The sequence below is a fragment of the Heptranchias perlo genome, chromosome 29 (assembly GCF_035084215.1).
Source record: "Heptranchias perlo isolate sHepPer1 chromosome 29, sHepPer1.hap1, whole genome shotgun sequence".
In the NCBI taxonomy this organism is placed as follows: Eukaryota; Metazoa; Chordata; class Chondrichthyes; order Hexanchiformes; family Hexanchidae; genus Heptranchias; species Heptranchias perlo.
In genome coordinates this window covers 35995209-36006646 of record NC_090353.1, presented here as the reverse complement: position 1 = coordinate 36006646, position 11438 = coordinate 35995209, and positions in this window count along the sequence as shown.

The window sequence follows — 11438 nt, the reverse complement described above, 5'->3', positions numbered from 1 at the left end:
GAACTGCTGCAGTCCGTGTGGTGAAGGTTCTCCCACAGAGGTGTTAGGAAGGGAGTTCCAGGATTTTGACCCAGCGACAATGAAGGAACAGCTATATATTTCCAAGTCGGGATGGTGTGTGACTTGGAGGGGAACGTGCAGGTGGTGTTGTTCCCATCTTGTCCTTCTAGGTGGTAGAGGTCGCGGGTTTGGGAGGTTCTGTTGAAGAAGCCTTGGCGAGTTGCTGCAGTGCATCCTGTGGATGGTACACACTGAAGCCACTGTGCGCCGGTGGTGAAGGAAGTGAATGTTTAGTGTGGTGGATGGGGTGCCAATCAAGCAGGTTGCTTTGTCCTGGATGGTGTCGAGCTTCGAGTGTTGCTGGAGCTGCACTCATCCAGGCAAGTGGAGAGTATTCCATCACACTCCTGACTTGTGCCTTGTAGATGGTGGAAAGGCTTTGGGGAGTCAGGAGGTGAGTCACTCGCCGCAGAATACCCAGCCTCTGACCTGCTCTTGTAGCCACAGTATTTATATGACTGGTCCAGTTAAGTGTCTGGTCAACGGTGACCCCCAGGATGTTGATGGTGGGGGATTCGGCGATGGTAATGTCGTTGAACGTCAGGGGGAGGTGGTTAGACTATCTCTTGTTGGAGATGGTCATTGCCTGGCACTTGTCTGGTGCAAATGTTACTTGCCACTTATGAGCCCAAGCCTGGATGTTGTCCAGGTCTTTCTACATGCAGGCTTGGACTGCTTCATTATTTGAGGGGTTGCGAATGGAACTGAACACTGTGCAATCATCAGCGAACATCCCCATTTCTGACCTTATGATGGAGGGAAGGTCATTGATGAAGCAGCTGAAGATGGTTGGGCCTAAGACACTGCCCTGAGGAACTCCTGCAGCAATGCCCTGGGGCTGAGATGATTGGCCTCCAACAACCACTACCATCTTCCTTTGTGCTAGGTATGACTCCAGCCACTGGAGAGTTTTCCCCGATTCCCATTGACTTCAATTTTACTAGGGCTCCTTGATGCCACACTCGGTCAAATGCTGCCTTGATGTCAAGGGCAGTCACTCTCACCTCACCTCTGGAATTCAGCTCTTTTGTCCATGTTTGGACCAAGGCTGTAATGAGGTTTGGAGCCGAGTGGTCCTGGCGGAACCCAAACTGAGCAGGTTATTGGTGAGTAAGTGCTGCTTGATAGCACTGTCGACGACACCTTCCATCACTTTGCTGATGATTGAGAGTAGACTGATGGGGCGGTAATTGGCCGGATTGGATTTGTCCTGCTTTTTGTGGACAGGACATACCTGGGCAATTTTCCACATTGTCGGGTAGATGCCAGTGTTGTAGCTGTACTGGAACAGCTTGGCTAGAGGCGCAGCTAGTTCTGGAGCACAAGTCTTCAGCACTACAGCTGGGATGTTGTCGGGGCCCATAGCCTTTGCTGTATCCAGTGCACTCAGCTGTTTCTTGATATCACATGGAGTGAATCGAATTGGCTGAAGACTGGCTTCTGTGATGGTGGGGATATCGGGAGGAGGCCGAGATGGATCATCCACTCGGCACTTCTGGCTGAAGATGGTTGCAAACGCTTCAGCCTTGTCTTTTGCACTCACGTGCTGGACTCTGCCATCATTGAGGATGGGGATGTTTGCAGAGCCTCCTCCTCCCGTTAGTTGTTTAATTGTCCACCACCATTCACGACTGGATGTGGCAGGACTGCAGAGCTTTGATCTGATCCGTTGGTTGTGGAATTGCTTAGCTCTGTCTATAGCATGTTGCTTCCGCTGTTTACCATGCATGTGGTCCTGAGTTGTAGCTTCACCAGTTTTGCCCACCCTAAACTTTAACTGAAATTTCTTGGTCATCAAGTCAATTGTCTGTGCACAGTTTAGAAATGGTCAATGGGAACAGGAGGAGGCCATTCAGCCCCTCGGGCCTGTTCCGCCATTCTATTAGATCGTGGTTGATCTGTGTCTTAACTCCCATCTACCCGCCTTGGCTCCAAATCCCTTACCCAGCAAAAATCTCTCAATCTCAGTTTGAAATTTTCAATTGACCCCAACCTCCTCCAGCTCTTTGGGGGAGAGTGTACCAGATTTCCACTACCCTTTGTGTGAAGAAATGCTTCCCGGCATCATCCCTGAACAGCCTAGCTCGAATTTTAAGGTTATGCCCCCTTGTTCTGGACTCCCCCCACCAGAGGAAATAGTTTCTCTCTATCTACCCTATCAAATCCCTTAGTCATCTCAAACACCTCAATTAGATCATCCCTTAATCTTCTATGCTCAAGGGAATACATGATGTGGAGATGCCGGTGATGGACTGGGGTGGACAAATGTAAGGACTTGCACAACACCAGGTTATAGTCCAACAGTTTTATTTTAAATCACAAGCTTTCGGAGCTTACCTCCTTCGTCAGGCGAGGTAAGCCTCGTCTATGCAACCTGTCCTCATAATTTAACCCTTTTAGCTCCGGTATCATTCTGGTGAATCAGCACTACATCCCCTCCAGGGCCAGTATATCCTTCCTGAGGTGTGGTGCCCAGAACTGAACACAGTATTTCCAGATGGGATCTGACCAGAGCTTTATACAATTGTAACATAACTTCCACCCCTTTATATTCCAGCCCCCTCGAAAGGCTTTATCGATATAATCAGACAAATGTTCTGTTGAAGAGACTAACAGCCCTGAACTCGCTAAGATTCTAACAACTTACGCTTTTACAACACCTTCAACATAGGAAATGCGCAACGGAGACACAGACCCTGGATGGCACTAGGAGAGCTAGGGGAGATGATTGAAGAGATGGGTTTGGAGGAGTTTGTTCAAGGTGCGGAGAGAGGTAGTCGGACGGGACGAGTTGGGGTGGGTGTGCTGGAGAGTAGGGACGAGATGGCAGAGAGCTATGCCACTATACTGGAGTAATGAGGAGGGGAGTATGTAAGAGTTCAGAGTCAGAGGGCCGAAGGGCATGGTCTGAGCTGTAGAGCTGGAGGAGGTTGGGAGGGTTAAGGCCGTGGATTTGTAGACAAGGATTTTGATTTTAGTGCTGGGGGTCAGGTGGGGTTAACAGAAGGTTTGCAAAGGCAGCGGGTGATAGGTTCCAGCACTTTTTGTGCTTTTTTCTTGACCTTATATTCATTTTAAAAACATTTTCCAAACTTTTTCCCCTTTCAGGCGTTGATTACTCGCTGGGTCTGGTACGTTGGCAGCAGCTCCATTCCCTTGCCCAAGTGACCAGTCTTCATGTGTGAGTCTAGACAGTGAGGGTCAACGGCTTGTACAACCATTGGGTTGAGTCCAATCCTGTCTATAGATGTATTTTCCAGCAGGGGTCCTGGATAGCAATCAGGAGCAGGAATCATGGCTGATATATTCTCCCGCTCTCTCCCCTCCCCATGCCCCCCTCCAGGCCTAGGGGCCCAAAGTCCAATTTTAGCAGGTCCTGGCTAAGGTCCAGTTAAGCAGGCCATGTTAACATTTGCCCATTGGAGAAGGGAACAAAGTCTTTGTCAAGCCCAATAACAGCACTGAAGTGTGTCCCATGGCCAGTTACCATCATCCTTTCAGATGAAGAGTGGGATGAATAGGAGGTCTGGGGGGAAAATCCAATTTCCATTCCTCTGTTAATGGAATCACTGTTCCAAGGCAAATGAGGTCATATACCTGTCTGGCTGAGAGCTGGTTCCCATCACTCACTGACTGTAAAAGCACAGCACATGTGAGGAACACCATGCAATCTTGCACCATCCCATTACATAGATCATCAGCCATGCTTGCTACTTCCATTGTAGTTTTGCAAACCATTACATAAACCTCCTCGACACATTTGCCACCCTGTATACTGTGGTTGGGCAGCTTGGAGGTGTCCATTTCACACATTTCCATCTCCGAGATGAGTATCTTCATCTACAAAGGAAGGTGGGTGAGGGTGTATGGGGTCTAAGGAGGGTGAGTGAGGGTGTACGGGATCTAAGGAGGGTGCCCGAGGGTATATAGGGTCTAAGGAGGGTGGGTGAAGATATACAGGGTGTAAGGAGGGTGGGTGCAGGTGTACGGGGTCTCCTGCTGCTCATTCTTAAAACAATTGCTCCTTTGTGAGCTACTTATATTCCTTTCGCTGCCATGGGGGGAAACCAACTGTGATGCAGCTGAACTGCGGAATGAGCACCCAGCGATATCTGTTTTCACAGGCTGTGCTATCAGCCATTTGTTAGACATGTTACACTGGCATGTCACGCATGTTCGTGATGGATATCTATACCCTAGGGGAAACATAAAGGAAATTCTTACTGAGTTGGAATGGAAATATTAAACAATGGAATTTATTAAACAAAAACTAGGCCCGAGTGTGGCTGATTTCCTCTCATTATGAGAGGGTACGGTAGCATAGTGGTTATGTTACTGGGCTAGTAATCCAGAGGCCTGGACTAAAATCCAGAGTCATGAGTTCAAATCCCGCCACGGTAGCTGGCGAATTTAAATTCAATTAATTAATTAAATTCAATTAATTAAATAAAAAAAAATCTGGAATTAAAATACTAGTATCAGTAATGATGGCCATGAAACTACCGGATTATCGTAAAAACCCATCTGGTTCACTAATGTCCTTTAGGGAAGGAAGCCTGCCACCCTTACCCGGTCTGGCCTATATGTGACTCCAGACCCACAGCAATGTGGTTGATTCTTAATTGCCCTCTGAAATGGCCTAGCAAGCCACTCAGTTGTAAAATCTCGCTACGAAAAGTCATAATAAGAATAAAACCGGACGGACCACCCGGCATCGGACACGACAACGGCAAAACACCAAGCCCAGTCGACCCTGCAAGGTCCTCCTTACTAACATCTGGGGACTTGTGCCAAAATTGGGAGAGCTGTCCCACAGACTAGTCAAGCAACAGCCTGACATAGCCATACTCACAGAATCATATCTTTCAGCCAACGTCCCAGACTCTTCCATCACCATCCCTGGGTATGTCCTGTCCCACCGGCAGTCAGGAGGGAGTGGCCCTGGGAGTCCTCAACATTGACTCTGGACCCCATGAAATCTCATGGCATCAGGTCAAACATGGGCAAGGAAACCTCCTGCTGATTACCACCTACCGTCCTCCCTCAGCTGATGAATCAGTCCTCCTCCATGTTGAGCACCACTTGGAGGAAGCACTGAGGGTAGCAAGGGCACAAAATGTACTCTGGGTGGGGGACTTCAATGTCCATCACCAAGAGTGGCTCGGTAGCACCACGACTGACCGAGCTGGCCGAGTCCTGAAGGACATAGCTGCTAGACTGGGCCTGCGGCAGGTGGTGAGCGAACCAACACGAGGGAAAAACTTACTTGAACTCGTCCTCACCAATCTACCTGTCGCAAATACATCTGTCCATGACAGTATTGGTAGGAGTGACCACCGCACAGTCCTGGTGGAGATGAAATCCCGTCTTCGCTCTGAGGACACCATCCAACGTGTGTGTGGCACTATCACCGTGCTAAATGGGATAGATTCAGAACAGATCTAGCAGCTCAAAACTGGGCATCCATGAGGCGCTGTGGGCCATCAGCAGCAGCAGAATTATATTCCAGCACAATCTGTAACCTCATGGCCCGGCATATTCCTCACTCTACCATTACCAACAAGCCAGGGGATCAACCCTGGTTCAATGAGGAGTGCAGAAGAGCATGCCAGGAGCAGCACCAGGCGTACCTAAAAATGAGGTGCCAACCTGGTGAAGCTACAACTCAGGACTACATGCATGCTAAACAGCAGAAGCAACATGCTATAGACAGAGCTAAGCAATTCCACAACCAACGGATCAGATCAAAGCTCTGCAGTCCTGCCACATCCAGTCGTGAATGGTGGTGGACAATTAAACAACTAATGGGAGGAGGAGGCTCTGCAAACATCCCCATTCTCAATGATGGTGGAGTCCAGCACGTGAGTGCAAAAGACAAGGCTGAAGCGTTTGCAACCATCTTCAGCCAGAAGTGCCGAGTGGATAATCCATCTCAGCCTCCTCCCGATATCCCCACCATCACGGAAGCCAGTCTTCGGCCAATTCGATTCACTCCACGTGATATCAAGAAACGGCTGAGTGCACTGGATACATCAAAGGCTATGGGCCCCGACAACATCCCAGCTGTAGTGCTGAAGACTTGTGCTCCAGAACTAGCTGCGCCTCTAGCCAAGCTGTTCCAGTACAGCTACAACACTGGCATCCACCCGACAATGTGGAAAATTGCCCAGGTATGTCCTGTCCACAAAAAGCAGGACAAATCCAATCCGGCCAATTACCGCCCCATCAGTCTACTCTCAATCATCAGCAAAGTGATGGAAGGTGTCGTCGACAGTGCTATCAAGCAGCACTTACTCACCAATAACCTGCTCACCGATGCTCAGTTTGGGTTCCGCCAGGACCACTCGGCTTCAGACCTCATTACAGCCTTGGTCCAAACATGGACAAAAGAGCTGAATTCCAGAGGTGAGGTGAGAGTGACTGCCCTTGACATCAAGGCAGCATTTGACCGAGTGTGGCACCAAGGAGCCCTAGTAAAATTGAAGTCCATGGGAATCAGGGGGAAAACTCTCCAGTGGCTGGAGTCATACCTAGCACAAAGGAAGATGGTAGTGGTTGTTGGAGGCCAATCATCTCAGCCCCAGGGCATTGCTGCAGGAGTTCCTCAGGGCAGTGTCCTAGGCCCAACCATCTTCAGCTGCTTCATCAATGACCTTCCCTCCATCATAAGGTCAGAAATGGGGATGTTCGCTGATGACTGCACAGTGTTCAGTTCCATTCGCAACCCCTCAGATAATGAAGCAGTCCGAGCCTGCATGCAGCAAGACCTGGACAACATCCAGGCTTGGGCTCATAAGTGGCAAGTAACATTCGCGCCAGATAAGTGCCAGGCAATGACCATCTCCAACAAGAGAGAGTCTAACCACCTCCCCTTGACATTCAACGGCATTACCATCGCCGAATCCCCCACCATCAACATCCTGGGGGTCACCATTGACCAGAAACTGAACTGGACCAGCCATATAAATACTGTGGCTACGAGAGCAGGTCAGAGGCTGGGTATTCTGCGGCGAGTGACTCACCTCCTGACTCCCCAAAGCCTTTCCACCATCTACAAGGCACAAGTCAGGAGTGTGATGGAATACTCTCCACTTGCCTGGATGAGTGCAGCTCCAACAACACTCAAGAAGCTCGACACCATCCAAGATAAAGCAGCCCGCTTGATTGGCACCCCATCCACCACCCTAAACATTCACTCCCTTCACCACCGGCGCACTGTGGCTGCAGTGTGCACCATCCACAGGATGCACTGCAGCAACTCGCCAAGGCTTCTTCGACAGCACCTCCCAAACCCGCGACCTCTACCACCTAGAAGGACAAGGGCAGCAGGCGCATGGGAACAACACCACCTGCACGTTCCCCTCCAAGTCACACACCATCCCGACTTGGAAATATATCGCCGTTCCTTCATTGTCACTGGGTCAAAATCCTGGAACTCCCTTCCTAACAGCACTGTGGGAGAACCGTCACCACACGGACTGCAGCGGTTCAAGAAGGCGGCTCACCACCACCTTCTCGAGGGCAATTAGGGATGGGCAATAAATGCCGGCCTTGCCAGCGACGCCCACATCCCGTGAACGAATAAAAAAAAAGGATGAGGTCTTATAAGAGAGAATTTAAAAAGTTAGGTTCCAGATTAAAGAAAGTTCTTGCATTTATATAGTGCTTCTCACCACCTCAGGTCGTTCCAAAGCGCTTCACAGCCAATTAAGTATTTTTTGTTTTGAAACTCAGTCACTCTTGTAATGTAGGAAACGCGGCAGCCAATTTGCGCACAGCAAGCTCCCACAAACAGCAATGAGATAAATAACCAGATAATCTTTTGGTGGTATTGGTTGAGAGATAAATGGACCAGCTAAGTACAGGAAAACGTCTTAAAGCGACCGGTGGAGGCTGCCGCCAAAAAGGTAAGCGTTAAAAAAAAAAAATACATACTTGAATGTGGAGCCGGGAAGAGGAAACACTCTCCACCCCCGCACCCCCCCACCGCCGCCCTCTCCCTCCCCCACCCCTCTCCCCCTCGTCCCTCCCCGCTCCACCTCAATGCCAAAGACTATTGCTGGACTCTGCTCGGCCCCTTCCGGATTGCCCCGCTCCCTCCCGATCGCTTCTCCCCTCTCCCGTTCACCCCCCTCCCTTTGGATCACCTTCTCTCCCCCTCCCCCAGGACCTACCTCAGGGCCACTGGTGGTAACATAGTGGCCCGAAATTGAAATCCTCTTTGTTGGGATAGCTGCCAGGGAACCCAGGAAGAGTCTGCACCTCAAGTAAACGAGGGCCCAACGCCCACTGTCTAGGCCCCTGTCTCTTGAAAAATAGTTAATCTTCTCAGACTCCATGAGTTTCCTTCTTGGAATGGTCCTTGGGTCAATCATTTACAAGCTTGCAAAAATTAGAATTAGAAATATAATCGGTATGTCAAAGGAAACCATTATTCTCAAATAAACTTCATCTCTAAGGATGTGGATTATATCAACAGGAAGAGAATATTGCTCCTTCAATGAAAAATATCCTTTTCCAACAAAAATATTACTGTTTGTCTTCTAAATGGACTCCAATGAAAAAGTGGACGGCCTCAGTAATTTCTGATTTAGTAAGTGACTTATCTTGGGTAGTGATGGGTAAGGAGAGGCCCAGATAAAAGCCAGCTGTTACTGTAAAGCCAACATGTTGGCACTCCAAACGCCACAATGGGATATGGGTCTTGTCTTATTTGGTATCGTAGGTGATTCAATTGGACAACCATAAGAACTTGCATTTATAAAGCACCTTTCATGACCTCAGGATGTCCCAAAGCACTTTACAGCCAATGAAGTACTTTTTGGTGTAATGTAGGGAAATGTGGCAGCCAATTTCCCCACAGCAAGATCCCACAAACAGCAATGAGATAATGACCAAATTATCTGTTTTTTTCATGATGTTGGTTGAGGGATAAATATTGACCAGGACATGTGTCTCTCAGAACTCACCTTGACAGGTTTTTTTGACACATCCAAGACCTGGAAGTGGTGCAGAGAACGGGCGTGGGGCTAATCTCTCATGTCAAGGGACTGAGTTGTGCAGAACTCCCCTGTTCTTTTCTGTCCACCTGAGAGGGTAAACGGGCCTCAGTTTAATGTCTCATCTGAAAGACGGGACCTCCGACAGTGCAGAACTCCCTTAGCGCTGGCACTGGGAATGTCAGCCTAGATTATGTGTTGAGGTCTCTGACTCAGAGGCGAGAGTGCGACCCACTGAGGCACAGCTGGCACCTGAGGTCAAGGCCTGAATGATCAGATGGGAAGGTAATGGTTAGGATTAGGGATAAGCCCATTAGGGAGGGAGGCTGATCTACTGTCAAATGATGGTTGTTAAAAGTTAAAAGGATGAGGAAAAACATGGCTTTGTAAATAGGGGCATTGAATACAAAAACAAGGAAGTCACGCTAAACCTTTACAAATCACTGGTTACGCCTCAACTGGAGTAATCTGGGCACCACACTTTAGGAAGGATGTCAAGGCTTTGGAGAGGGCGCAGAGGAGATTTACCAGGATGATACCAGGGATGAGGGACTTCAGTTGTGTGGAGAGATTGGAGAAGCTGGGAATGTTCCCCCTCGAGTAGAGAAGGTTAAGAGGAGACCAAAAGGTGTTCAAAATTATGGAGGGTATTGATAGAGTAGATAGGGAGAAACTGTTTCCTCTGACAAATGGGTCCGTAACCAGAGGTCATAGATTTAAAATAACTGACAAAAGAACCAGAGGGGAAATGAGGAGAATTTTTTTTTTTACACAGAGGGTTGTAGGGCTGGAGGAGGATACAGAGATAGGGAAGGACGAGGCCATGGAGGGATTTGAAAACAAAGATGAGAATTTTAAAATCGAGGCGTTCCCAGGCCGGGAGCCAATGTAGGTCAGCGAGCACAGTCGTGATGGATGAACAGGACTTGTGACTCAGTAAGTCCCTGAAGGTTTGCAAAGTTGGGGGGAGGGGGGGTGGGAAGAGAGATATTTTATAGAAGGGATTTAGAAAGTAATCATGTACATGGCCAGATAACTGGATACGGGCACTTGAAACAACGCAAGCCTTTCCCTAGATATGAAACATAACTAGACAATGAGTGGAAAAAAACCGTGACAAAGTTGGAACAAAAAGAATTTGAAAGCAACAGAGAATATGAAGCTACCATGTTGAAAGAAAGCAAGAAAGAAAGCAAGAACTTGCTTTTATATAGAGCTTTTCACGACCTCAGGCTGTCCCAAAGCGCTTTACAGCCAATGAAGTACTTTTGAAGTGCAGTCACTGCTGTATTGTAGGAAATGTGGCAGCCAAATTGGGCATAGCAAGATCCCACAAACAATGTGATAATGACCTGAATGTTTTTCTTTAAGTGATGTTGGTTGAGGAATAAATATTGGCCAGGACACTGGGGAGAACTCCCCTGCTCTTCTTCAAAATAGTGCCGTGGGATCTTTTACAACCACTTGAGGGGGCTGACGGGGCCTCGGTTTAACGTCTCATCCAAAAGACAGCACCTCTGACAGTGCAGCGCTCAGTCAGTACTGCACTGAAGCATCAACCTAGATTTTGTGCTTAAGTCTCTGGAGTGGGACTTGAATCCACAACCTTCTCACTCAGAGGTGAGAGTGCTACCCACTGAGACATGGCTAACACCTCAAATAATAGTTGAACAACAGTTATCGAATAACGGGCATTAATCATTACAGTAACTATATTCAAATACACAAAGGTGCCAATAAATAGTCATGATCACCAATCCGGGGCTTCTGTGTATTGTTTCCAAATCAGTCCCACCAAAACTAGGCTTCCTAATCTATTTTTATGGTTCCAGCTTTTGTCAAGAGTTTTAGGTGCACTTTATAGATTGCTCCACTCCTATTTTACAAGTCATAACCCCACTCTTCATAATACATGTTGAGAAACCTTGATGAGAAACTTCAGCCTGGAGAGCAGGACCATGTCAGGAGCGAATGAACATAAATCAAGCAGTCGTGGCTAAGGGGCTCCGAGCTTGTAGAAAGAACGGAAGCCCAGCGGAGGAGTAAGGAAGCAGAGTGGATGGTAGAATTATATTTTAGAAAGTATTAGGCTAGATCAAACATGGAGTTAATAAGTTTCGAGTGATGCAACAGTAAACGAGAATAAGTATCAGTTGATACAACACTAAGCCAGAATTGCTAAGCTAAAAACCTGTTTGATCACATTGCGTGAGTTCAGCTACTTAGGCCCTAAGCTCTGGAATTCCCTCCCTATCCCTCTCCGCCTCTCTCCTCCATTGAGATGCTCCTTAAAACCTACCTATTTGACCAATATCACCTGACCTAATATCTCTTTATGCGGCTTGATGTCGATTTTTGATGGATAACGTTCCTGTGAAG